At 37.7% G+C, this 24,236-nt stretch overlaps 1 long non-coding RNA gene across 1 annotated transcript; it reads left to right on the top strand.

The window, feature by feature from the left end:
* The first annotated feature begins 1,105 nt into the window (after nucleotides 1-1,105).
* LOC137446968 (uncharacterized) lies at nucleotides 1,106-23,760 on the top strand. The gene is made up of 3 exons (XR_010988815.1): nucleotides 1,106-1,366; nucleotides 2,963-3,027; nucleotides 23,397-23,760. It is a non-coding gene; the product is annotated as an uncharacterized lncRNA (long non-coding RNA).
* The last annotated feature ends 476 nt before the right edge of the window (nucleotides 23,761-24,236 follow it).

The following is a 24,236-nucleotide window of genomic DNA, read 5'->3' as shown; positions in this document are numbered from 1 at the left end:
TAAATAGGTTTTGATTAATGTTTTTTTTTTGTGGGAATTCTTTTTTTTTGTGATTAATAATTATTTTTTTTTTTTATTACTAATCGCTCCACTTACTGAACATTAATTTATCCTTTTATAGACCACAACAGATACCCAGCCTACTTAAAATGTGTTAGAGGATGAGGAGTACTTGGATTAAGATAATTGTAATTCAGGCCATAAAATGTAAAATTTAACCACATCTGATAAGAATGATGTCATTTTCACTGATTTCTTTTCTGGTTTACAGATTAGATTCATAGATTCGTAGAATACCAGGTTGGAATGGACCTCAGGTATCATCTAGTCCAAACTTTCAGGGTGAGAGTATAGTTTAAATCAGATGGCCTAGCACCCTGTTGAAGCTGGTCCTTGAAACAGTCTAATGTACCACCTTCCTTGGAAGTTTATTCCAATGTCTAATAGTTTAAAGGGTAAAAAGAAAATTTTCAGTGTTACAGTCCAAATCTCCTAAGTAACAACTTAAGTTGTGACCTTAAAGAGAGCTGTAGTTCAAAAGTTTTTATGTTTATTTTTAAATTTTTTTTTAAGAGAGAAAAATACCAATCTCCTGCTTTTAATGTTGGTTTACATTAACTATTGTGTTACTAGTGTTCTTGATATTCTCTCCAGCTTCTCAACTATAAATACAGTTATTTAGCAGAAGAGTCTGCATCTGCTTCTATATGAAACAGCTTGCCTGAACATGCCCTGGAGTCCAAGTGGGCCAGGTGTGTGTGCCTTTGGCCATGTTTGGGGAAAACTCATTCTATAGGTTAAAGTGTCAGATTTTTATCTCTTAATCTTTGTTATCATTGCCCTCATTGTCTTGGGAAATCTATGAATACCAGCCCAAAGAGACAGTACCTTGCCTTGCAATTGTCCAAGCTCTGGGAGAAGTCACAAGCTTTGCTTGGAATCCAAGCTGTGCTTCAGTTTACCCAGACAAGACTGCAAGACCCCTTGGTATATAGTATTGTAAAGCCTAGGACCAGAACAGACATGTCTCGCCAGGTGAGAGACAAAACCCAGGAGAAGCCAAGAGTCCCCAGGACAGTTTTGTTTTATTGGAAGAAGTAATGAGCACTGCTGCAAAGAATTGCAGCTTAAGAACCTCTCCAAATAGGCAAAGCTACAAAGCCAACAAACCCTGCAAGCCTCAGCAACAACCTCTTTTCTACAAAGCATTCAGCTACAAAGCCTTTGGAGATAAATACTGTTTGTGCCTTAGCAACAAGCTGCAGAAGCCAACAGAAAGTGAAACTATGTTCCAGCAGCTTTCACGTGGTTGACACCATTTTGGTTTTGTTTAAAGCCCCACACATGCCACATGGTACCACAATCAGTGAGTAATTATGAAATCTGATTTTTATAAGCATCTGTTAAAAGGTCTGTTGCCCTAGAGAATTCTAGAGTTCCCCCCTCCTTCTGGGCAATCTCCAGCATGTTGCCAATGTTCTCGTTTTTGTTTTTTTTTTACAGTTTAAATTGCTGTTTGTTATTTCTGGATTTTTGCTCATACTGTTTAAATTGTATGTTCCTGCTGGTGAGGTATCTGCTCTACAACCTAATATTCTGAACCAGTAAACAGGTTTTATTAATATTTTCTGTGGGATTTTATTTTTTATTAATAGTGTTATTAATATTTTTATTAATAATTTCAGCCTATTGAATATTAATAACCTCTTTATTATCATAACAACAATATACTATTTAAAAAACACATAGCACTAGGAGAAAGAATAACCTTGTATTTTCAGCTGCCTTAATTTTTTAGAGGGAAACAAAGAAAGGGTGACACATTAAAAAATAAAAAGACAGGCTGTGAAGGGTGTACTGAAAAATGCTTTTATTAGGAGCTTAGAATCTCATAATGAGCGACAGCTGATGCCACAAACCAATTCTAATTAATGATGTGCTGATGAGAGTAAATCTTCCCTGGAGAGGAAACAAAATAGAGTAGTGACAGAATTAGAGAGAAAGAAAAAGCTGAACATAAGATGAAGAAAATGTTATGGTATAAAAACTCTGTATTCAAGTAAACACAAATTTAAAGTTGATGCATAAACAGCAGTGTTCATGCATCTTGTAACAATTTCTACTGTTTTCACGGTACTTGTCACATTCTGGGGGGACAGGCTGTACCTTTGAAGAATCTGAATTTCCATTCTTCTGTGTGCTAATAATTAGTGAATTTTGTCTTTGTTTATAAAATGTTTTTTTGGCCCGCAATTGCCACATGGCCATAGCAGAAGAAATGCCTTGAGATTTTTTTTTTCATACAAGTAATGTTACTTGTTCATAAGAAATCAAAGTCAGATGCAGCAGTAAGAACTATTTGTAAAGATGTTTCATTCTGTTGGGATTACTTGAATTGTACAAGTTTATGGAGCATGAATGATATCATAGGCCTTTTTTTTTTGAGCTGCCTCAGAGGAATGCCACAGGTTTTCCACTTCTCCCTCCACATCCCTTGACATGAGCCTTGGAAGCAGATTCCTGCATTTCCATATCATACTCACCCAACATTTCCTGTAGTCATTTTGTAGTCCTGCTCCATCATTTTATAAGCTGTAGAGCCTGCCTTGAAACATGTAATTTCTCACTGGCATGCTCTACCTACATTGGCAGCATAGGGAAATGATAAATGAGAGGTCATTGACTGGGCACATATTCAGACCTTACACATGTCAGCCTTTTCCTGCTTTTTCTCTAAAGTTTGACTATACCTCTAGAGCACATAGAAGCAGAGTTGTAAATACATTATTTTTTTTTCTCTAAGATCATCTACTGTGAACTGCAGTGCTCCTGAATAGAGCAGGAACATGTTCTGTCTTGCTCACACTCCAGAAGTGAGACCATTTATGTCCTACAGCCATCTTTATCTGTATGCCTCCTATTTGGCCCAGGTGCTAAATGCCTTTTTGGTTTTTTTTGCCAGACCTATAATGACCAAAGTGATTATGGTGCAAGGAGAAGGTTGTTTGCCTTTTTTCAAGAAACAAGGTATGTTGTCAAATGTTATATATTTTGCTCATATTAGAACTCTAGGTATTTGTTATACACTTTAAAAATATTTTTTTCAGGGAACAAAAAGCTACAAGTGATCTTCCAAGGACCAAGAAAAGAAAATTTTCTTTTCTTTTCTGTAGTCCTGTGGATGCTACTCAAGACATTTATTGTAGAGACCATGTGTCTTAGCCTAGCTTTCAATGCAGAAAATGACCACTTACCAGGAATATGGCCTTCTTTTGCATGGGCTACAAATGGAACTCTTTCCACTTTCTCCAGCCTTCCAAAAACCAAAAAACAAATAAACAAACAGAAAAAAAAGCAAAGGAAAGGATTGAAAATAAATAAAGTCTTGCTCAGAATTCTTCTTTCAAAGGCAGGCAGGCCTGAGGACTGGTCTTTGAAATGTGAGTTTAGGGTAATAAAAGAGGCTTGAGGCTTAATGCTTAAGGTGACACTCCACCATCTTTTAATATTAAGCCTGTGTCATTGTAGGGTTTAATAGGTAATATGGTAATGTCATAAATTGCATAAATTTGCAAATTAGGATTAAGGCTTTGGTTGATTTATCAGCCTATTTGTAGTAAATGTGATGTTTAGTGAAGTGTTCTCTTGTCTCTACATTACAGTCCTGGGAATTATTACAATAATTCATCTTAAAAAAATTATACATATATATAAGCAGTCAGATAAACTGGTTTTGTATGTTTAAGTTACATTTTTTTTCAAAACTCCAATGCAGATATCTGCTGCTAATTCATCAGGTTCATCTGTGACTTCTGTAATATGTTGTCCTTCCCCTTATAAATTGTTTCATTCCTGAGATTCTTTTAATCCTAGCTTTCAGACCTCATTCATATTTTCTCTGGGCTGCAGTGAGAAAACATTTAGTATACAATAATTCTTTATAAAAAAATAAACAGCAATCTTTTTTTATTCCCTACCACCACCACTCCAGTTCCTCTATTTCTTTATTTAAATGCAAAGGAAGGCCGAATGAGTTACTGTTCCAAGACATTTTATTAGTTCAAAGGTGGCAAACACATCAAAATTTCCCACTTTCATTTTTTCCATCTGTAACTGTCTCTTTTGCTATTCAAAAATAAAAATGTATTTGTAAAGCATTAGAATGTGACAAAGTGTCACTGAAGTTTAAGAAAAAAGCATCTACAAATGTCAGTGATATGTAAAGATTTAAATTAAATATGTAGAGGTTCATGTTCTTTCTCTAAACATGGTGACAAATGCTAGTCTCAGAATCGGAACATCAAACACATTTAAGCTAATCTTCAAAATTTAAATTAATGTATTTACCAATTTTGCCTCTTAAAATTTTCCATCAGAAATAAAACAAATAGAATTGAAATTATTTTTTGTTTGTTTTAATTTCTTTTTAATTGAAGTAGAAAGGTTAAATGTAAAGCAGAAAGGTGGAAGAATAGTGGTTTGGGTTTGTTTATTTTCTTTGAAACATCCAGAAGAAATGTCAGTCAGAAGTACTGGGAATGTCTGTTCTTTGAAGAAAATATGAATTTTATTATTAATTTAATTATTTGACTCATTCCATAAGAAATAAAAACAAGAGCAAAAGCACATTTAACAAAGCCAGGTGATCTTTAACAATAATGATCCATAAATATTTTGAATCCTTTCTCCAATCTTGAGAGCCATTTGAGTCCTGAAAAACAACTAAATCTTTTTCTCCCTAAAAAGTGGACATTTAGCAGGCTACTTAAACACAGCTTTTCTTCAGCTTTGATCAAAATAGTTATTTATCTAAGATGGCTTTTTGCACGGTGAATGGAGTGATATGTGCTTTTGGGGAAGAAGTGTGAAAGTCACTTGATTTCCTCAGCCTAAGTAACATTTGACTTAAAGTATTAAGGGCTCTTTCTGCTTTTTTAGTTCAGTGGGAGTTTGCCCATTGATTTCATAGACGAGAAATGAGTTACTGAAGTAGGTACTTTTGGTGTATTTCAGTAATGCATTTTGTCATTTTTATTATCTCCTGAATCCTGTATTGTCACTTTAAATCTGAATATTTTGTATCATAAGTGACATAAAACTGCTATATGAAGTCTGCCATTTTGAATGCGTTGTCTGAGCTGGTGATTCAGCTGGAACTGCTACAGGGCCTGAAAGCACATTTTGTGACCCTTGCTTTTCACCTTGGCCAGTGTCCTATATACAAGGTACACAGCACTGTAACATGTCCTGCTAAAGCACTTTATGTTCCTTTGGAAGAGACTACAGTGCCACAAGGAGCCATCCTCTAGGCATCTGCAGGTCAATAATTGTATCTTCATGTTGTTCAAGCAGAGGAGGTATGATCATATTCCTTTTGCTTTGTCTTGGACATTTTTACATTTTTTTATGAATGGAAGTCTACCTCATAAAAAAAAAAAAAATCCCCCAAGGAGTGTCCTGTAGACATTGCAACTATATAGAATAAGTTAATTAGAATTTTTACTATGATTCTGTAATAATAGTATGAAGAAATTAATGGGTACTGAAGGAAAAGGTAACCTGAATTCAAATATCCCTCTTTGTATACATGAGAAAGTACTGTCTTTGCTTATTTCTATGTATTCTTCATTGAATAAAACAAAATGTCTTGTAGTTGTAGACTAACAGGATTTGATGATTCAATACATAATCTAGGGCTATTTACCTGAGTCAACTCAAGCAAATTTTTCAAAGGTAAAATAAATATCTGTGCTCTACATTTTGATACCACATATTTAGCAGATAGTTAATGTCTACATGTTAAACATCTAAAAGCCCCCCAATATAAAATGAAAGCATATCAAAATAATTTTTGTAATTCAAGATTTCAATTCCCTTGGAAAAAAAAAAAAATAAAAAATTTTGGTTTACTTACAATTGTCTTGATGAATAGAATAGAATAGACCAGACCAGACCAGACCAGACCAGACCAGGTTGGAAGAAACCTTCAAGATCATCACGTCCAATCCATTATCCAACAACATCTAATCAACTAAACCATGGCACCAAGCATCCCATCAAGACTTCCTCCTAAACACCTCTAATAATGGCCACCCCACCTCCTCCCCAGGCAGCCCATTCCAATGGGCAATCACTCTCTCTATGAAGAATGTCTTCCTAATATCCAGTCTAAACCTCCCCGGCGCAAGTTGAGACTGTGTCCTCTTGTTCTGGTGATGGTTGCCTGGCAGAAGAGACCAGCCTCTGCCTGTCTACAACCTCCCTTAAGGTAGTTGCAGAGAGCAATAAGGTCTCCCGTGAGCCTCCCCTTCTTCATGCTAAGCAACCCCAGCTCCCTCAGCCTCTCTTCATAGGGCTTGTGTTTCAAACCCCTCACCAGCTTTGTTGCCTTTTCTCTACACGTTCCAGCAAGTCAACATCTTTCCTAAATTGAGGGGCCCAGAACTGGACACAGGTCTCGAGGTGTGGCCTAACCAGTGCAGTGTACAGGGGCAGAATGACCTCCCTGCTCCTGCTGGACGCACTTGCTGATGCAGGCCAGGATGCCATTGGCATTCTTGGCCATCTGGGCACACTGCAGGCTCATGTTCAGCCTACCATCAACCAGCACCCCTAGGTCCCTCTCTGCCTGGTCACTCTCCAGCCACTCTGACCCCAGCCTGTAGCACTGCATGGGGTTGCTGTGGCCAATGTGTAGAACCTGGCACTTGGATGTGTTAAATCTCATGCCATAGGATTCTGCCCATCTGTCCAGCCTGTCAAGGTCCCTCTGCAGAGCTGTCCTACCCTCTAACAGATCAACACCTGCCCCCAGTTTGGTGTCTTCTACAAATTTACTGATGGTGGACTCAATGTCCTCATCTAGATCATCAGTGAAGATATTAAAGAGCATGGGGCCCAGCACTGATCCTTGGGAAAAACCACTAGTGACTGGCTGCCAGCTGGATGTGGCACCATTCATCATCACTCTCTGAAGAGTGAGAGAGTGAGTGAGAGAGTGAGTAAGGGTTAATCCAATCTCATTTTATTTTGGCCTGAAGATTTCAGAGTCAGAACTCTGTACTGAAAGTGGCAATGGGAATTTTAATGTCTTTCAATTATTTATGAGCTATGAAGGAAAAGACTGAGATGAGGAGGTAAAGATTAAGTCTTTAGTTTAGAGAGCAAAGGACTGGAAAGTAGACAGGGGTAGAATCTATATAGGGGAGACAGTAAAGCCATCTGTGGTGGGTTAAAATTTCTCATTCACATTAACTAAGCACGACCAGCCCGTTTGGCATTAAATGGAAGCTGTATTTACAAGCAAAAACTACACTGTACAATGGAGTGCAATGAATATGTACAAAATATACCATATTTACAATATTATACAGGTATTTACAATCAGAAAATAGCATGGAAACCCCCCTGGTCAAAATGACCAGGGAAGCTGCTACACTGCCTCCCCCCAACCCTCAATCTTGCCAGACCCCACTGTTCCGAGAGAGAGAGGACCTGGGAGAAAGTCTTGTTAGTCTTATCTCAAGGTCATCCAGAAATGTTATCTTGCCAGCAGAACAGCCAGACCAGAGAAGAAAAGAAGGAATGGGGAATGGAAGTAAAATGTGTAAAACGTTTATAGAACACATGCTTCTATACCAGACATTCTGTCCAATGAAATTCGTTTACAATAAGATTTTGTTTTCCATTTTACACCCAACAGTGAATTATTTTTCTACATTTCTGCTTGAAATTTGCAGCTTAATTTTAAAGGCATAGCTTAAAACTGCCACACCATCTCACTCCCTCCTGCTCCCACCTCAAATTTATTCACTTAGTTATGCAGTGAAGAGTCAGTTCCATAGTGAAGAAAGAACTAATTTTTTATCTAAATGTAGTACTTTTAGTTTGTTTGAAATGAATGGACATTGTTCCATTAATCTTCAGTTACAGAATGCAAAATTAATACATTCCCACTGGTTAATGGTGTTCACTCTACATTTAAGATGATGGTGCACATGAGAAGAATTTAATCTTTCTGAGAAAGAAATTAAAATATTCTATTAAAAGGCTGGAGGCTGACATAAATGCTGCAAAAATAGAACAGGAACTGTAAAGTAAAATAACGTATTTAAAGCCAGAAAATAATAGTAGGAGTAATACGTTCTATGAATAACTCTTAGGTCCATGTAATGTTCTTTCTTCCAGCATCATTTTATTTGTGTTTAGATAGTAGTCTTTATGTTATCAAAAGCTAAGAGACAACCTTATTCACTAATAGTACTACACAGTGAGAAAGAGCATCCCTGCTGTAATGTCTGGCAAGAGAGAATACAAAAGGGAATGAGGTCCACTCTGAGGTAAAGATAAAAACTGAAAGACTGGACTTAATTATTATTCCATTTCTTTATCTCTTCCCCTCCCCCTTGGGCTTTTTATGCTGTTTAGATTTTTTGAGTTGTGTGTGCGTTTTTTGGTTTGTTTTTTTTTTTTTTTTGGTAAATAAAATGTAGAACGAACAAAACTGCAATTTCAAAGCACTGTTGACCTAAATACATCAAGGCTTCTATGGCACACATAAATACTCACCATTGAGACATTACTTAGTGAAAGATGTATTTATTTAGAAGGCTCACAGTCAGAGAGTTAGGAATGAGGGAGCCTTATCTTCTGAGAATATATACACTCAAGGCAAATCCAACTGCAAAAGAGAACTATCTACTATATACTGAAAATGTTGATATAATTTTAAAGGTATTGACAAGAGTTATCTACTGTTTCACAACTGGATTTCTTTTGTTTCTCTCTTAACAAAATAAACTCTTCTTCAAAATGAAGCAGAAGGGAAAAGAAAATTAAAAAAAATAAAGTAAAGGAAACAAAACCATAGTACATTTTGCAAAGACATTTAAGAACATAGCAAAAATTCCTTAGGTGTTACTGGTTTCTGATAACCTGAACTCAGCCCCACAATCTGTAAACACACTATACAACTTTGAGGCCTTTACTGTTTTTCACTGAGATGTATTCACAGATTCACAGATTGCATCACCTTGAAAGGGACCCTCAAAGGTCATCTTTTTCAACCCACACTACATTTCCATCTAGATCAGGCTGCCCTGCACCACATCAAGTCTGATCTTGAATGTCTCCAGAGATGGGGCCTCCATCACATCCTTGGGCAACCAGTTCTAGTATTTTACCATTCTCATTGTAAAGAACCTCCTGCTGTAGTTTAAAACCACTGCTCCTCATCCTGTCTCTGCAAGTACTTCTAAACAATCCTTTCCTAGCCTCTCTGTAACTCCCTTTCAGATATTGAAATGTAGTTAGAAAGTCTCCCTGGAGCATTCTTTTCTTTAGGCTGAAAAACCCCAATTCTTTCAACTTCTCTTCATAGGCGAGGTGCTCCAGCTCTCAGACCATCTTTGTGGCCCTCCTGTGGACCTACCCCACAGGTCTGTGTCTCTCTTGTGTTGGGAGCACTAGAGCTGGACACAGTACTCCATGTGAGGTCCCGCCAGAACAGAGTAGACTTGTAGAATCACCTCTGTTGCCCTGCTGGTCATGTTTCTTTTGATGCATTCTGACACAGAATTTATTAGACTGGGGAAGGTGTATTGGGTTTTATGTGGTACTGATATTTTTGCTTGTTTGTGTTTGATAGCTTTGATGACTGAATGTCAAAAATACTGTGAGACAGGTTCTCCATATATGGCATGGAAGGTAAAGCTCTTATCAGGGTTACTGATGAGGTAGAGAAAAATTTGCTACTCTCTAACTTTCTGAATTGTGCAATATACTTTCCCTCTGTTGTCAGATGAAGTTAGTCTTTCTTTTCTGAAGCCTGCATCTCCTACCTGTGATCTCTTGTTACACCTTCTTTCTCTCCTTCTCCCTCTCGGAGTCACCAGGCATTTGTCTGTTATGCGTGCGCCTGCCATGGCACAGGAACAAACCTCACATCTGACATCAACACACTTTTATTAGCTTCCCTTGGGATCAAAATTGAATTGGCACTGCTACAATATTAATGAAAGGAGCTGAACCATTTATTATTGTTTATCCCTGTAAAAGAAAGACTCAGTTTATATTAATCACTTGCTCCTAGGACATGAAGCATGATGGGAAGAATTGGTGATTTGTGTGGTTCTGAGTTGCTCTGTTTCTCTGACATTTTTTATTGAAGTTTTATGGACTTCAGCTATTTGCCCTCTAAAGTCTTATAAAGATTTATCAGCTTTATGTATTTCCTCTCTCCTTTGGGATACTTACACTTGTGTGACCCAGTCACAGCAAACACTATTGAAAAAAAAAAAAAAGGTTATATTAATCTTGGTGTCAAGAAGTTTTTGAAAGACAGGAATGAGTATTCCAAACCTAGAGTCCTGAATATTTTGCTTTCATCTAATTTTAACATCCACTTTGCCATTTCAGTATGGCTTGGCTTGAAAACAAGAATTTAGTTTTCAAAAAGAAAATTATTACATTAAAAATTTTGGGTTTGCACTACGCTGAAAGACACTTTGCAAAACATTATCAGTTTGACTGCTAATTCTAACTGGGACACTTCCATGCAAAAGCAAATGACAGTTCATGCTGAAACTGTGTAGGCATTTGGCTTGTTACTGAACACTGAGTTATATAAAAGATTAAAAGTTTAATGATATATTTTATTTAATATTATATTTTATAATTTGCATAAAGCCTGGAAAACAAGAAGACTGTACCTGTATTAACATTATTTTTGACAAATATGTCTTTAGAAAGAGGCTTTTTTACATTACATGCAACAATTGTAAACTTTCTTCTTTTTTCTTGGTTCATGTCTCTTTGATTTGGGGTGAAAAATAAATAATTTATGCAACAAATAAAACACAAAACCTAAAGAGCATAATTTCACTAGAGGGCAGAAAATTACTTAGATTTGTCATCTACAGAATCACATATGAGTTTATTTGTCATAGAAGTTCTAAAAGTCATTCTGATCTGTCTAATCTTTGAGTCATTACATACTAAGCAAATCATAATGCTCTAATGCTCTATGGTAGTCACTGTTCAAGGGAAGAACACTGTGATGGAGAGGCCTTCACTTAGACATTCATGTACTGTATGTGTACCCTAGTGAGTAATAATGTTTTCCAAGTTTGTCACTGTGAAAAAAAAAAAAAAAATTCTCTCTTCAGTTCTTCTAGGAGTAAGACAAGAAAGGGGGAGAGAAAAAGAGACAGAAAAATTAAAAATCAGACTTTCACCTCCACAAGTGACTTATAAATGTTATTTTTTATATTTTAGTATCTGTGGTCAAATTTTCAAAATTATTTTCATTTTTAGTAGGATTCATTACTTAATGAACATTATTGGTACAATTGACATACAACATTTTTCCATTTTAAAAATAAATAAAAATAATTAACTAAGGTATATTTACAAACTTTTGTACCACTCACAGAAAGCATTTGTATTTAGATAGTAATTTCACTGCATAATACAATAAAGATGCTATGTATGCATTTTGTGCTACAATGAAATATAATACACAATAACAAGATATAGCACAATGAAACAATTTTCTACCCTATGGACTCTTACAATTCGAATGAATTCTTTCCTTGTATACCTTTGATTTGTAAGCCTGGAAAAACAAACCAAAAAAAACCACTAAGTAATAAATTGCTCAATATTTCAATTTCTATTTCTTGATTTCCAATTTAAATGGAAGTCAGTTGAGAACTTGTAAAGCCAACAACCCTTTGTGAGGGCACCTATCCCCTGTGGAGTCAAAAGAGTTAAATGCAGCATGATTTTCACTTTTAGAATTATTACAGTTATGACATTTTGTTGAAGTAAAGCACATTATACTGCTTGAGAAATTCATATGACACACAAATTCATGTATTGGTCCTGAATTAAAAAAAAAAAAAAAACCAAAACAAAGCCTCTAAATATTTGTGAATGTGTCAGTTTTAGGCTATGCCTTTAAAATTTAGCTGCAGATTTTGAGGAGAAAAGTAGAAAAATATAAATAATTCACTATGGAGTGAATTAATTGGGCAGTTGTACCATAACATCTTTCGCATTTTCACTTTCATTTCTATTCCTTTTCTTTTTCTCTGGTTTGGCTGTTCTGCTGGGGAGACAATAACCACTTCTGGCTGGCCTTGAGAAAAGATAAGAACACTAACATTGCTTCTCTAAGCTAACATTCTTTCCTCTCAACTTCTCTTCTGTTAAAGAGGGGGGGAAGAGGTTTGGGGCAGAGGTAGTGGAGCAGCTTCCCTGCCCTCTGGGAAATCAGAGGGGTGTCGGGGGGATTTCCATACTATTTTCCAATTGTAAATATCTGTATAATATTGTAAATATTGTATATTTTATGCATGTTCATTGCATTCCATTGTAGAATGTAGTTTGTGCTTGTAAATACAGCCTCCATTTGCTTCCAGCTGGGCTGGTTGTGCTTGGTTAATGTGAATGGGAAACTTCAACCCACCACATTGAATGTTTTGGTACAAATGATGTACACGGAGCCAGGTTATTGATCTGAAGGAAGACCTACTCTTTTACGAAAGTACTTCATACTTTCTTACTGTAAACAAATATTTTGTGGTTTGGATTTTTTTTTCTTCAGTTAAGACCTCAAAAGTGAAGCAAGAAAAACTTTTTTTTTTTTTTTTTTTAATAAAAACTTTTCACTAAACCTTGGAAAATCGTTCCCTGTTCTTGAAAAATAGGCGAATCCTATCTGTTAATGTAATTCCCCACACAGACATTAAAAAAGATACCTATTTGTCCTCTCAGAAAACTTCATAGTGGGAAAGTGATCATTTAGAATAGAATAGAATTAATCAGGTTGGAAAAGACCTTTGAGATCAGCGAGTCGAACATATGACCCAACACTATCTAACCAGCTAAACCATGGTACCAAGTGCCTCATCCAGTCTCTTCTTAAACGCCTCCAGTGATGGTGACTCCACCACCTCCCTGGGCGGCCTTTTCCAATGGCAAATCACTCTTTCTGTGATGAAAGCTCCCTCAGCCTTTTCTCATAGGGCTTGTGCTCCAAACCCCTTTAGCGTGACTATCAGTCTTCAATGGCAAATTAAATTCTATATGAATAAGCTAAAAAATACATGGAATATGCAACAAGTTAAAATACAAATACCTTTGAGTTCAATTTTTTCAAGTCATTCTTTTATGCAAGTCACAATTTACTGAATATTTGTGGTAACTGTAATATATTTGGGTTGGACTCGATGATCCTCGAGGTCCTTCCCAACCTAAGTTATACTGTGATCTTTTCATTGAAGCTCCCAAAATGACAATCACCACATTAATTCTTTTGACTTAAAAAATGTGGGATGAGAATAATTTAATATAATTTTGTATTTCCAAGATTTAGATGTCTGTATTTACTTTACTCAATGTATCTCCCTTTAGAGGAAACTGAGATGATGATTTGCAAATGGCAAGTATATGACCTTAGAATAATACATAGAATAAACCAGGTTGGAAGAGACCTTCAAGATCATCGCGTCCAACCTATCAACCAATCCAACCCACCTAAACAACTAAACCATGGCACCAAGCACCCCATCAAGTTTCCTCCTGAACACCTCCAATGATGGTGACTCCACCACCTCCCCAGGCAGCCCATTCCAATGGGCAATCACTCTGTCTGTATAGAACATCTTCCTAACATCCAACCTTACTGTATTTGATAAACTTTGACATTCAAAGTAACTATTGGATAGGTCTATTAATTTTTGTGTGGATTATAATGGACTGTAACCTGTGTAAACACCAAACACATAACAGTTTGGAGTCTCAGTCTAAGTCGTTCTACCCACAGAAGAGTGAAGAACAATTAACATCTGTGCCTAGGGGGAGACATTCATTTCATGTGTCCTGAAGTATGAAACTAAAATGAGATGAGTTGCCCTCAGGAAGTGTCCATTTTTTTTTTGTAAAACGACTAGTAATTAGGTTGTATTTTGATATCTAACTTCAAAGCAATGTTAAATACTTATAACCTGCTGATTGCATAGTTTCTTGTTTGAGAAAGCAGTGGTGGAGGGACAGTGTTAACTTATACATCATTCTAAATGTAGTTTTCTCAAGAATTCATGTGATACTTAGCCAAATATATATTTAGGGGAGCAAAGAGATGGCTTGAAAAAAGTAATATAGTGAAAAACCCTCTTAAAATCTCATCTAAAGTAAACTATGCAAGAAGTCAGCTACAACATTTCCTCCTCGGTAGTACATGAAAAGCAAGCATTGTGACATATTTTTTCCTGTTTTTCTTTCTACACTTTGTCTGATGAGCCTAACAGACTTTGTTATACTTCCTGTGCTCTGAATATTGTCCTACCTTGCCTTTTTTTTTTTTTTTTTTTTTTTTAAAAACTCACCATGTACTAACTGGCCTTTATCAACCAATTTCATCGTCATTTCTCCATTTAATTTCATTCATATGTGATGTCAGGCTGCTCTCACTGAACACAGAAGTTGATAGGTTGGTCACTAGGGAAGTGTCTGTGAAGGGCCTGGTGGGAATTAGGGCCCCCTTCCCAAAATTCAATCAGTATGATGAAGCTTGTAAAATGTCCTATAAGCAGCTGCAAGAAATTTCATAACCACTATCTCTTGCTCTTGTGGCACAGTTCAACTTCCAAGATGTCTGGTGGAAACTCTTTCAGAGGTTCCTCCAGTGTGTGGAAATAACTTCCTGACATGGATAATGAAGGTGCTCTCCTGTACGTGCTGCTTGTTATCAGGGAAGGACTTGTTGGGATATGTAATGGTTAGAGGCTATATTGGGAAGAGTCATAATGAAATTATAGTTTCAATTCTTATAGAAGTAAGGAGAAGCATCAGCAGAATGTCCACCTTGGACTTCTGCAGGGCAGATTTTAGCCTGTTCAGGAGATTGATTGACAAAGTCCCTTGGGAGGGACAGAGGAGTGAGGAAAGACTAGACACTCTTTAAGAAAGAAGTCTTAAAGTCACAGGATCAGGCCATTCACACATCCCAAAAGACAGGCTGGTGAGGAAAGAGACTTGCAAGGCTGAACAGAAAGCTTTGGCTGAAGCTCAGGAGCAAGAGGAGAGTTGATGGCCTTTGAAAAAGGGGAAAAAACATTCAGGAGGACAATAAAGATGTGGTGAGACAATGTAGGGAGAAAATTAGAAAAGCCAAAGCTCAGCTTGAACTCAATCTGTCTTCATCTGTGAAAGATAATAAAAAATGGTTCAATGTTTTACATTTGCAGAAGGAGAGCTAAGGAGAATATCCATCCTTTAATGGACACGGGAGAAAATACAGTGACTGAGGATGAGGAAAAGGTTGAGTTACTCAGGGCCACCTTTGCCTTGGTCATCAGTAGCAACAGTAGCTGTTCTCTGGGTGCCCAGCCCCCTGGGAAGGGGAAGGAAATGAGGTTCCCGTGCCCTAGGGATAAATTATTTGTGACATGCTACACATCGAGACACACACACAAGTTTATGGGACCAGATGGACCCTACCCAAAGGGACCGAAGGAGCTGGCAGAAATGCTCACCAAGCCACTTTCCACCTTTTCATCAGTCCTGGATAACTGGTGAGGTCCTGCTGTACTGGAAGTTAGTAAATGTGATGCCCATCTACAAGAGGGGCTAGAAGGAGGTTCCAGAAAATTACAGGACTGTCAACCTTGGTTCCAGGGAAAGGCATGGAGCAGATCATCTAGAATGACATCATGGATCATGCACAGGGCAAAAAGCTGATTTGGCCTAGTCAGCATGGGTATATGAAGGGCCAGTCTTGCTTAAGCAATGGTATCTCCTTCTTTGACATCCACCTGATGGACAAGGGAAAGGCTGTTGATGTTATCTACCTGGACTTTAGACAGGTCTTCTAAACAGCTTCCCACAGCTTTCTCCTGGAGAAATTTTCTACCTATGGCTTGGATAGGCACATTCTTTATTGGGTGAAAAACTGGCTGAATGACGGTTTCTAAAGAGTTGTGGTGAATGGAGTTATATTGTTGGTGGCAAGTAACAAGAAATGTTCCCCAGGGCTCAGTGCTGGGGCCAGTTCTGTTTAACACCTTGGACTTGGATAAGGGGATGGAGTGCATCATGGTTGCTTAATTATTGTGTGATTAGGGAATATGTTCACATGAATTTATATGGTAACCCACCAGTTTGTCATAGTTAAATACTTAAAGGGAAGGTAAAAAATAATTATAGCACAAAAGATGTTTTCATTTTAGGTTATTAAAAAAAACAACCAACAACCAAAAAAGGGGGAATTCAAGTATTATGTCACAAGAAAGAATAGTTAAGGCATGTTATCTTCTCAACTTTTAATTTTATATATGGGTTTAAGTGTGATTTAACAAAATTTATGAAGGATATAAACATTTTGGAGGTTTTAGTTGGGAGAAATTTGAAAGAAAACCAAATAACATTAGGACTCAGTACCTTTCCTTAGCAAAAATAAAGCATCAAGAGATCAGTATGTTATGAGTAAAAATGGATTATTGTGCTATGTTCAATTTTACATTGGGCAGATCCATGAATATTCAGGATGTCATCTCTGACCCAACAAAGTGGCCTTTTCACTCTTGCTGTTTACCTGGAAGTATTTTCCTTGTCTGTGGAGATGGAGCCTGGCCAGCTCTACCCTCACAGAACAAGGGAGGGTCTTGCTGACATTAAATAATTTTATGATTTTTTTACCATCTTAGAAAAGAGCAAAGGTCTAATAATTCATGCTTTTGAAGTAGATTGCAAAAGACAGTGCTGAAGATTGGGTTTGCTGTATTTGTAGGTCTTTATATCTTAACCCCTATGTACAATGTGTTCAGGCTTGATCAAGTCTTCTTTATTAATAATGTGGCCGGTTGACGTTGCCCCCTTAAGAAAGGGAATATGGTGGACGGAAGTTGGTAAACGGAAAAGAATAATCTAAACTATTTCATTGGTAAAGTGGGAGGAAGCACCCTCTGAACTGGGACAGCAGGAGGGTATACTGGGTTTTTCCAGTACTTTATCTTCAGTCTTGCTTCCGCCTCTCCACGGTGCAGCAGCTCTGTCTTGTGCTGGGCTTTCTGCCAAGGCCTCGGCCTTGAAGTCCAGATACAGGCCTGTATTAACTGCTTTTCCAATTAACACAAAACTGCTTCTAACATTTTTTTTTTTTCCTCTCTTTTCTCTCTCTTTCTATCCCACTCTGGGAAAAGGGGGGGGGGAGAGAGGGGAGAGCAGAGGTGGGGAACCCCCTCTCTGCCGAGGGGGGTTACTCTCATTTCTGTGTTACTCTGTTGTATATCTTTGTATATATTGTAGATATTGTAAATTTGTAAATATTCCCCTGCATACCCTACATTGCTTTGTAAATATAGCTCCACTGCTTTGCTAATTCAGCTTGTGAGTTTTTTTTCCTTTTCCCTTCAATTTTTCTTTCCCTTTACTTTACAAGGGGGAAGGGAGGAGGCTTCTTGGCCTTACCCTTCCACCCACCACAAATAACAAAAGGAAAATGTGAGAATTGGAACTAATCTAAGTTCTCCTTTAAGAGATCAGGAAAGTAACAAAAAATTAAGTTCAAAACTGTAGGATGAAACTTTCTCTCTGAAAGAAGCAACTGTTCTGCTTGTGTTCTGACTTTGTAAGATAAGTGGAAAAGGATGTGTGCTTGACATGGAAGTTTTGTTGTCTTTGACCATAAATTATGCCAGTTGTGTTAGAATGAGCTAATTTGTACAGCTCTGAGTATTGTGTCATTTATGGGTTACTTCGGTCTGTTAGACATGCTGTGTTACAGAACTTTTACTTTTGCTATACAGTTAGTTTAACTTGCTTGCTTCTATGTATACAAAGAATGTTAGAAAGATTGGTCACTATTAGAAATTAGAGAAGGCTATGTTTAGTCTTTGACTCAGAAAAGAATGTAAACATCTTGTAACTGAAGGAGAGAAATAGGGCAGAATCTGGTTGGATGTGTCAAAATATTGTTTTGTAATTTTAGCCATGCCAGTAGAAAATAACCAATTAAGATGTGACGCATGTGCCTTCTGATAGACTATATAACTTTGCTGTATAACATAATAAATGTCTTCGCCTGTTTACATCTTGTCCTGGAAGCTGTGCTCAGGGTTATTCAAACACCTGTACGACAACAAATGATGATCCACAACAACAACCATATATTACAACACATCCTCAGTAAGTTTGCAGATGACATGAAGTTGGGTGGATATGTTGATCTGCTGGAGGGCAAGAAGGCTCTGCAGGGTGATCTGGACAAATTGGATAGATGGACTGAGACCAACAGTACGAGATTCAACAAGGTCAAATGTTGAATGCTGAACTTGGGCCACAACATATCCATGAAATTTTACAGGCCTGGGGGAGAGTAGTTGGAGAACTGCCTTGTGGAGAAGGACCTGGGGATGTTGACTGCCAGCCAGCTGAGTATGAGCCAGCACTGCGCTTAGGTGGACAAGAAGACCAATAACATCCTGGCTTGCATGAGGAATGGTGTCGCCAGCAGGTCTAGGGATGTATTGGTCCACCTCTATTCAGCACTGGTGAAGTTACACCCTGAGTACTGTGGTCAGTTTTGGGCCCCTCAGTACAAGAAAGACATTGAGGTTCTAAAGGATGTCCAGACAAGAGGAACTAAGTCGTGAAGGGCCTTGAACACCAGTTTTATGAGGAACACCTGGGGAATCTGTGGTTGTTTAGTCTTCAGAAGAGGAAACAGAGGGGAAACCTCATTCCCCCTACAATTACCTCATAGGAGGCCAAAGAGGGGTGGGGATCAGTCTATTCTCACATGCAACAAGTGACAGGAGAAAAGCAAATGGGCTCAAGTTGTGCCAAGGGAGGTTAAGGTTGAATAATAGGAACACACTGGAACAGGACGCTCAGGGAAGTGGTGGAGTCACTATCCTTGGAGGCATTTAAAAGACATGTGAATGTGGTGCAATGATCTCAAAGGTCTCTTCCAGCCTCAGCAGTTCTATGATTCTGTGATTTGCACTGGGTTCAGCTGAAAGACAGTAATTTTTTTTAATAAGTAGGCCATATGGATCTGTGTTTTGGATTTGTAACTAAAACAGCATTGACAACAGCCTGGTGGTTTAGCTACTGCCGAACACCACACAACATCAGGGACTTCTCTGTTTCTCACTCTACCCTGCAGCAAGTTGTCTGGGGGTGGGCAAGTTGCTAGGGGAGGAGGGGGGACACAACAAGGACAGCTAACCCTAACTGAACAAAGGGATATCCCATACCTTTTAACATAATGCTTAGCAGTAAAAGCTTGAGGGAGATGAGCAGGAGCCTTTCCAAGGTAGGCTCTGTTCAGTAACTGTCCAGGCATTGGTCTGATCATGGCAGGTGGTGAGTGACTGTTTTCATATTAATTGGCTTTTTGTTACCGTTTTCTACATTCCCACTTCACTTAGAGAACTGAATTTGTCTTGGACTAGGAGATTTTTCTAACTTTTTTTCTTCCAATTCTCTTCAGTGTCTGCCATGGAGGGGGAGGAGTGGTAGGGGCTCTGACTGACTAAGAAGCCTGTAGGTGCTTAATTGCTGGCTATGGTCAACCCAATACAATATTTTTAGATATTCAAAACAAAATAGGAAACTTAAATATCAACTGAAAGAAAACTGTGTCCCTCTCTCTTCCATACAATGTTTTCCTCTGTTAATAATTCTCTTCAAGAAAGCAGTTCAAAGCTTTATCAACTTTTATCAACTGCCCATAACCAAAGTACCAAATCGTCACATAAATTTTATAGCTACTACAAAACATTCAGCTTCAGAGCTTGTATCTTTCAATCTATTCAGCAGCAATTTAACCAATTTAGAGAAAATAGCAATAAGAAAATAATATTCTTCCTTTTTACTGCTTGCTATCAGGTCCTCAGAAGTTTTACAGAACAACAACAACAAAAGTCTCTCCTTACAGTGAATGTCATTACTTCACTGTTTTAAGGCAGTATCTTCTCTTAATAATTATATTAAATATACATGTCAGGAAACTATCCTACATTTTTTTTAAAAAAAAAAAGTGACACCATTTGATACTCATTAATATTATGATTAATATAAATTAGCATGGGCAATTGACTGTCAATCCAATTCATAAAATTGGTCTCTACTGTGCTTTCCTCCCCCCCCCCCCCCCATGTACAGTAGTATAAAAGTATATCTGAATCATATCTGATAATATACATACATTTATGACAGTATTCTGTGTCTCCCCCATGTTTGAGGTGAACCTGCCTAGAATCTGTCCTCTAAAGAACAACCCCACAAATTCGAAAAGGCTTTAAACTCAGGATGTCATGGAGGGGCATGAACAAAAACTATGAGGTCTTTGCCTCTTTAGAAAGAGAAATATGAGTGTTATTAGGAAACATAATACAGAAATCATCATCATCATCATCTAGTGGAATTTAACATCTAAAGATGTTAATTAACAGTTACAGTTGTGAAACTGATACTATAATTGCAATTTAACTATTTAACATTACATTTCATTTTTAAATACATGTAAACATTAATATATTCTCAATAAGTATCTATGATCTGGGTTAATTGGTTTCTCCAATGACAAAGGTCTCTTTGTGGTTCTTCTATGCATTAATGTAGACCAGTTTGGAACTATGCAAATTCATGTGGCTTTAAGTAAAACTTTTAGAGATTGTTGAGGGTTGGAAGGGTAAGGCCAAGAAGCCTCCTCCCTTCCCCCTTGTAAAGTAAAGGGAAAGAAAATTGAAGGGAAAGGGAAAAAAAAACTCACAGCTGAATTAGCAAAGCAGTGGAGCTGTATATTTACAAAGCAATGTAGGATATGCAGGGGAATATATACAAATTTACAATATGTACAATATATACAAAGATATACAATAGAGTAGCACAGAAATGAGAGTTCCCCCCTCTGCTGAGGGTGGTTTCCCACCTCCGCTCTCCCCTCTTCCCCCTTTCCCCAGAGTGGGATAGAAAGAGAAAGAAAAGAGAGAAAAAAAGATTAGAAGCACTTGCGTTAATTGGAAAGCAGTTAATACAGGCCTGGTAGCTTATCAGTTTTTCAAGGCCGAAGCCTTGGCAGAAAGCCCAGGAGCTGCAAGCTGCTGCCCGAAGGAAAAGCGGAAGCAAGACTGAAGATAGAAGTGCCGGAGTGCCCAGGATACTCCTCCTGCACTCCCAGTTCAGAAGGTGCTTCCTCCCACTTCACCAATGAAATTAGTTTAGATTCTTCTTTCGTTTACCAACATCTGTCCACCATATTCCCTTTCTTAAAGGCACAGCCTCAAACGGTCACAAAGATGGAGACAGTACATACTGTTATATCATCTGGTGTTTCATTCTAAATTCAAGTTGAAAAAGTGGACTTCACAGAAGGCTGAGAATATTTTGCAGTTTAAGAAGAGATTATATGAATTCCTTTGTTTTACTTTTCTTCAGCAATAGCCAGATAAAGAAACAAGTCTTCAGAAATAAAACTCTTTAGGTTGCAAGACAATCTGTCTCTAAATATCTATTTTTAAAGCAAACTAAAATGAGTTCAGCAATTAAGACGAAAAATTCAGCAGAGGTTGCCTAATTATCCACTGAAATTTACTGCCCAGGAAATAGACAGATAACCCTGAGACAACTCGGTATTTGTGCTGGTAAAACTCTCATGTCTTCAATTATATCAAAAGCAACTCTAAACTCATATAATGAGCTAAATAAATCTGAAAAATTTAACAACTGGAAAAGAGAAATAATAGGATTAGCATTAAAGCCTTTATAACCAACATACTGAGCAATTACATACTTCAGTTCACTTATTACTATACCTCCTACTACTTTCTTTACTCATTTGCTCTATAAATTTCCATAGCTGAGGCACAGAAAAGACCTGGTATGTACCTCAGAAAGCATCAGCTTCTCTCTCTCACAGAGCACCCCAATATGCATCCTCTATTCCCACTTGGAAGATTTGAGGGGCTAGCATCCTTGTTTTGGCTTTATGTGTATAAGTGTGGTTCCATGTGTATTTGTTTCTTGTAAAATAAATGAAACTCATCAACTGCCTTTGAGAATGAAGTAATCAGATCTTTGAAAACCTGCAGTGGAGGGTCATGAACATACATAAAGTATAATACTCTGTGTCCAATTAAGAGATCAAACACTACCTAAAATAGTAACCTAAGCCCCTCAAGAGACATTCAGAGCAGTTAGCACTACTCCTTGAATCAACAGAACCTTTAGCCAGAAGGGTAATTCTTTGTGCAGATGACAATAGTAAAAGCCCCTGTAAGTGAGTAAAAAGCTGCCAGAATCCTCAGCAAATACAAAGAATACTCTTGCTGCCTTTTCACAAACATAACCATTTTACACAGGTAGAAAACTGTACACACAGAAAAAAAAATAAAAAAATTGCAGACTTGCACAATTTCTTTCACAGAAGAACTACATCTTGATTTTAATATATATGCTAGTTAATGCACAACTTGGAAAGCATTCAGTGTTACAAAATTAAATCTGGACTCCTGTGAAAAGTACTACTAACTTCCTTGTGATTATTTGGCTATTGCTTGACTTACTACATCTTTTTTAACAGAAGCAATTACACAATGATTAAAGTCAATAAGATTAACATAGTCAGGTTTCAGCTGGATATACAAATTGGTATTTCTGAAACAAAATTATCACAGCATAGTACTAGAAAGAACACATCCAAAAGACATTTACAGAATAGAGGTGAGAAACACACATGAAAATCTTAGACAGGGCGCTAAGGTAATGCATGCTATATATTGAGTTAATAATTTAATTAGTGTTTTAGGAATCCAATCAAAATGCAAGAAATAGTTTCAACCAGTGAAACTTGGACAGATTGGAGAACTGAGAAAAGAGGATCTAATGAGGTTCAACAAGGATAAGTGCAGAGTCCTGCACCTGGGAAGGAATAATAAACTGTACCAGTACAGGTTAGGAGGTGATCTGCTAGAGAGCAGCCCTGAAGGACCTGGGAGTCCTGATGGACAGCAAGTTATCCATGGGGCAGCACTGTGCCCTTGTGGCAAACAAGGCCAATGATATCCTGGGGTGCATTAAGAAAAATGTGTCCAGCAGACCAAGAGAGGTTCTCCTCCCCCTCTACTCTTGTCTTAGTGAGACCCCACACGGAATACTACATTCAGTTCTGGGCTCCCCAGTTCAAGAGGAACAGGGATCTACTTGAGAGAGGCTAATGGAGGGCTACAAGGATGATTAAGGGACTGGAGCACATGCCTCATGAGGAAGGCTAGGGCTTTTTGGTCTGGAGAGGGGAAGACTGAGAGATTATCTAATAAATGTATATAAATATCTGAGGGCTGGGTGTCAGGAAGGGACAGCCTCTTCTTACTTGCACTCTGTAACAGGACAAGAGGAAAGAGATGCAAATTACAGCACAGGAAGTTCCACCTCAACATGAGAAAGAACTTTACTTCAAGGGACACAGAGCACTGGGACACAGAGGTTGTGGAGTTTCATTCTCTGGAGACTTTCAAGACCCATTTGGATGAATTCCTGTGCTATATACGCTTGATTATACGGTCCTGCTCTGGCAAGGCAGTTGGACTCAAAGATCTCCAGAGGTCCCTTCCAAGCCCTAAGAACCTGTAGTTAAAAATCTAATTGCAGTAAAATTCAGACAGTAAAAGTCAAATTTGAGAGAGAAAACACTGGCCCAATAAAAACAGTTAATATATATTTGCTTCATACTATGTGTCCCTTTCTTCTGATATTATGTTTACTATGTTTCTTCTGATATTATTGTCCCACGGGGTACTAAGTTCAAGAGCATCAGTCTTAGTAAGAAGTGGATGATTAAAACTCAATGTCCTGAGGCTGTTACCATGATAATGTTGTTAATAGTGGTGTGTTCTTCTCCCTTTATCTTCAGTTTCTCTGTTCTCCACTTTATCACTGAAGTTAGTTTTACCTGGTTCACACAAGTATGTACACTCCTGAACTGATCAGCTTTTGACCACTGTGATCCATGTTTACAAACTGGTGCCTCTGGTGTCATCTGGTATCTATACTTTTCCACACAACATTTAAAACTGGTGTTACCATGAGTCCCCCTCATGTAGAACAACTCTTATTGATGCTATAATATTTGAACCAAGTGTAGAAAATAGCTACCTGATTCTTGCTATCACAGAGAAAGCAATCAACATCAGTTGAGGACAAGTTCAAGGGAGTCCTGAGAGACAACA

This window comes from Melanerpes formicivorus, unplaced genomic scaffold (assembly GCF_026170545.1).
Source record: "Melanerpes formicivorus ecotype bairdi unplaced genomic scaffold, bMelFor1.0.p_v2 SCAF_1, whole genome shotgun sequence".
Taxonomy (NCBI): domain Eukaryota; kingdom Metazoa; phylum Chordata; class Aves; order Piciformes; family Picidae; genus Melanerpes; species Melanerpes formicivorus.
This window is presented reverse-complemented; position numbering and strand designations above follow the sequence as displayed.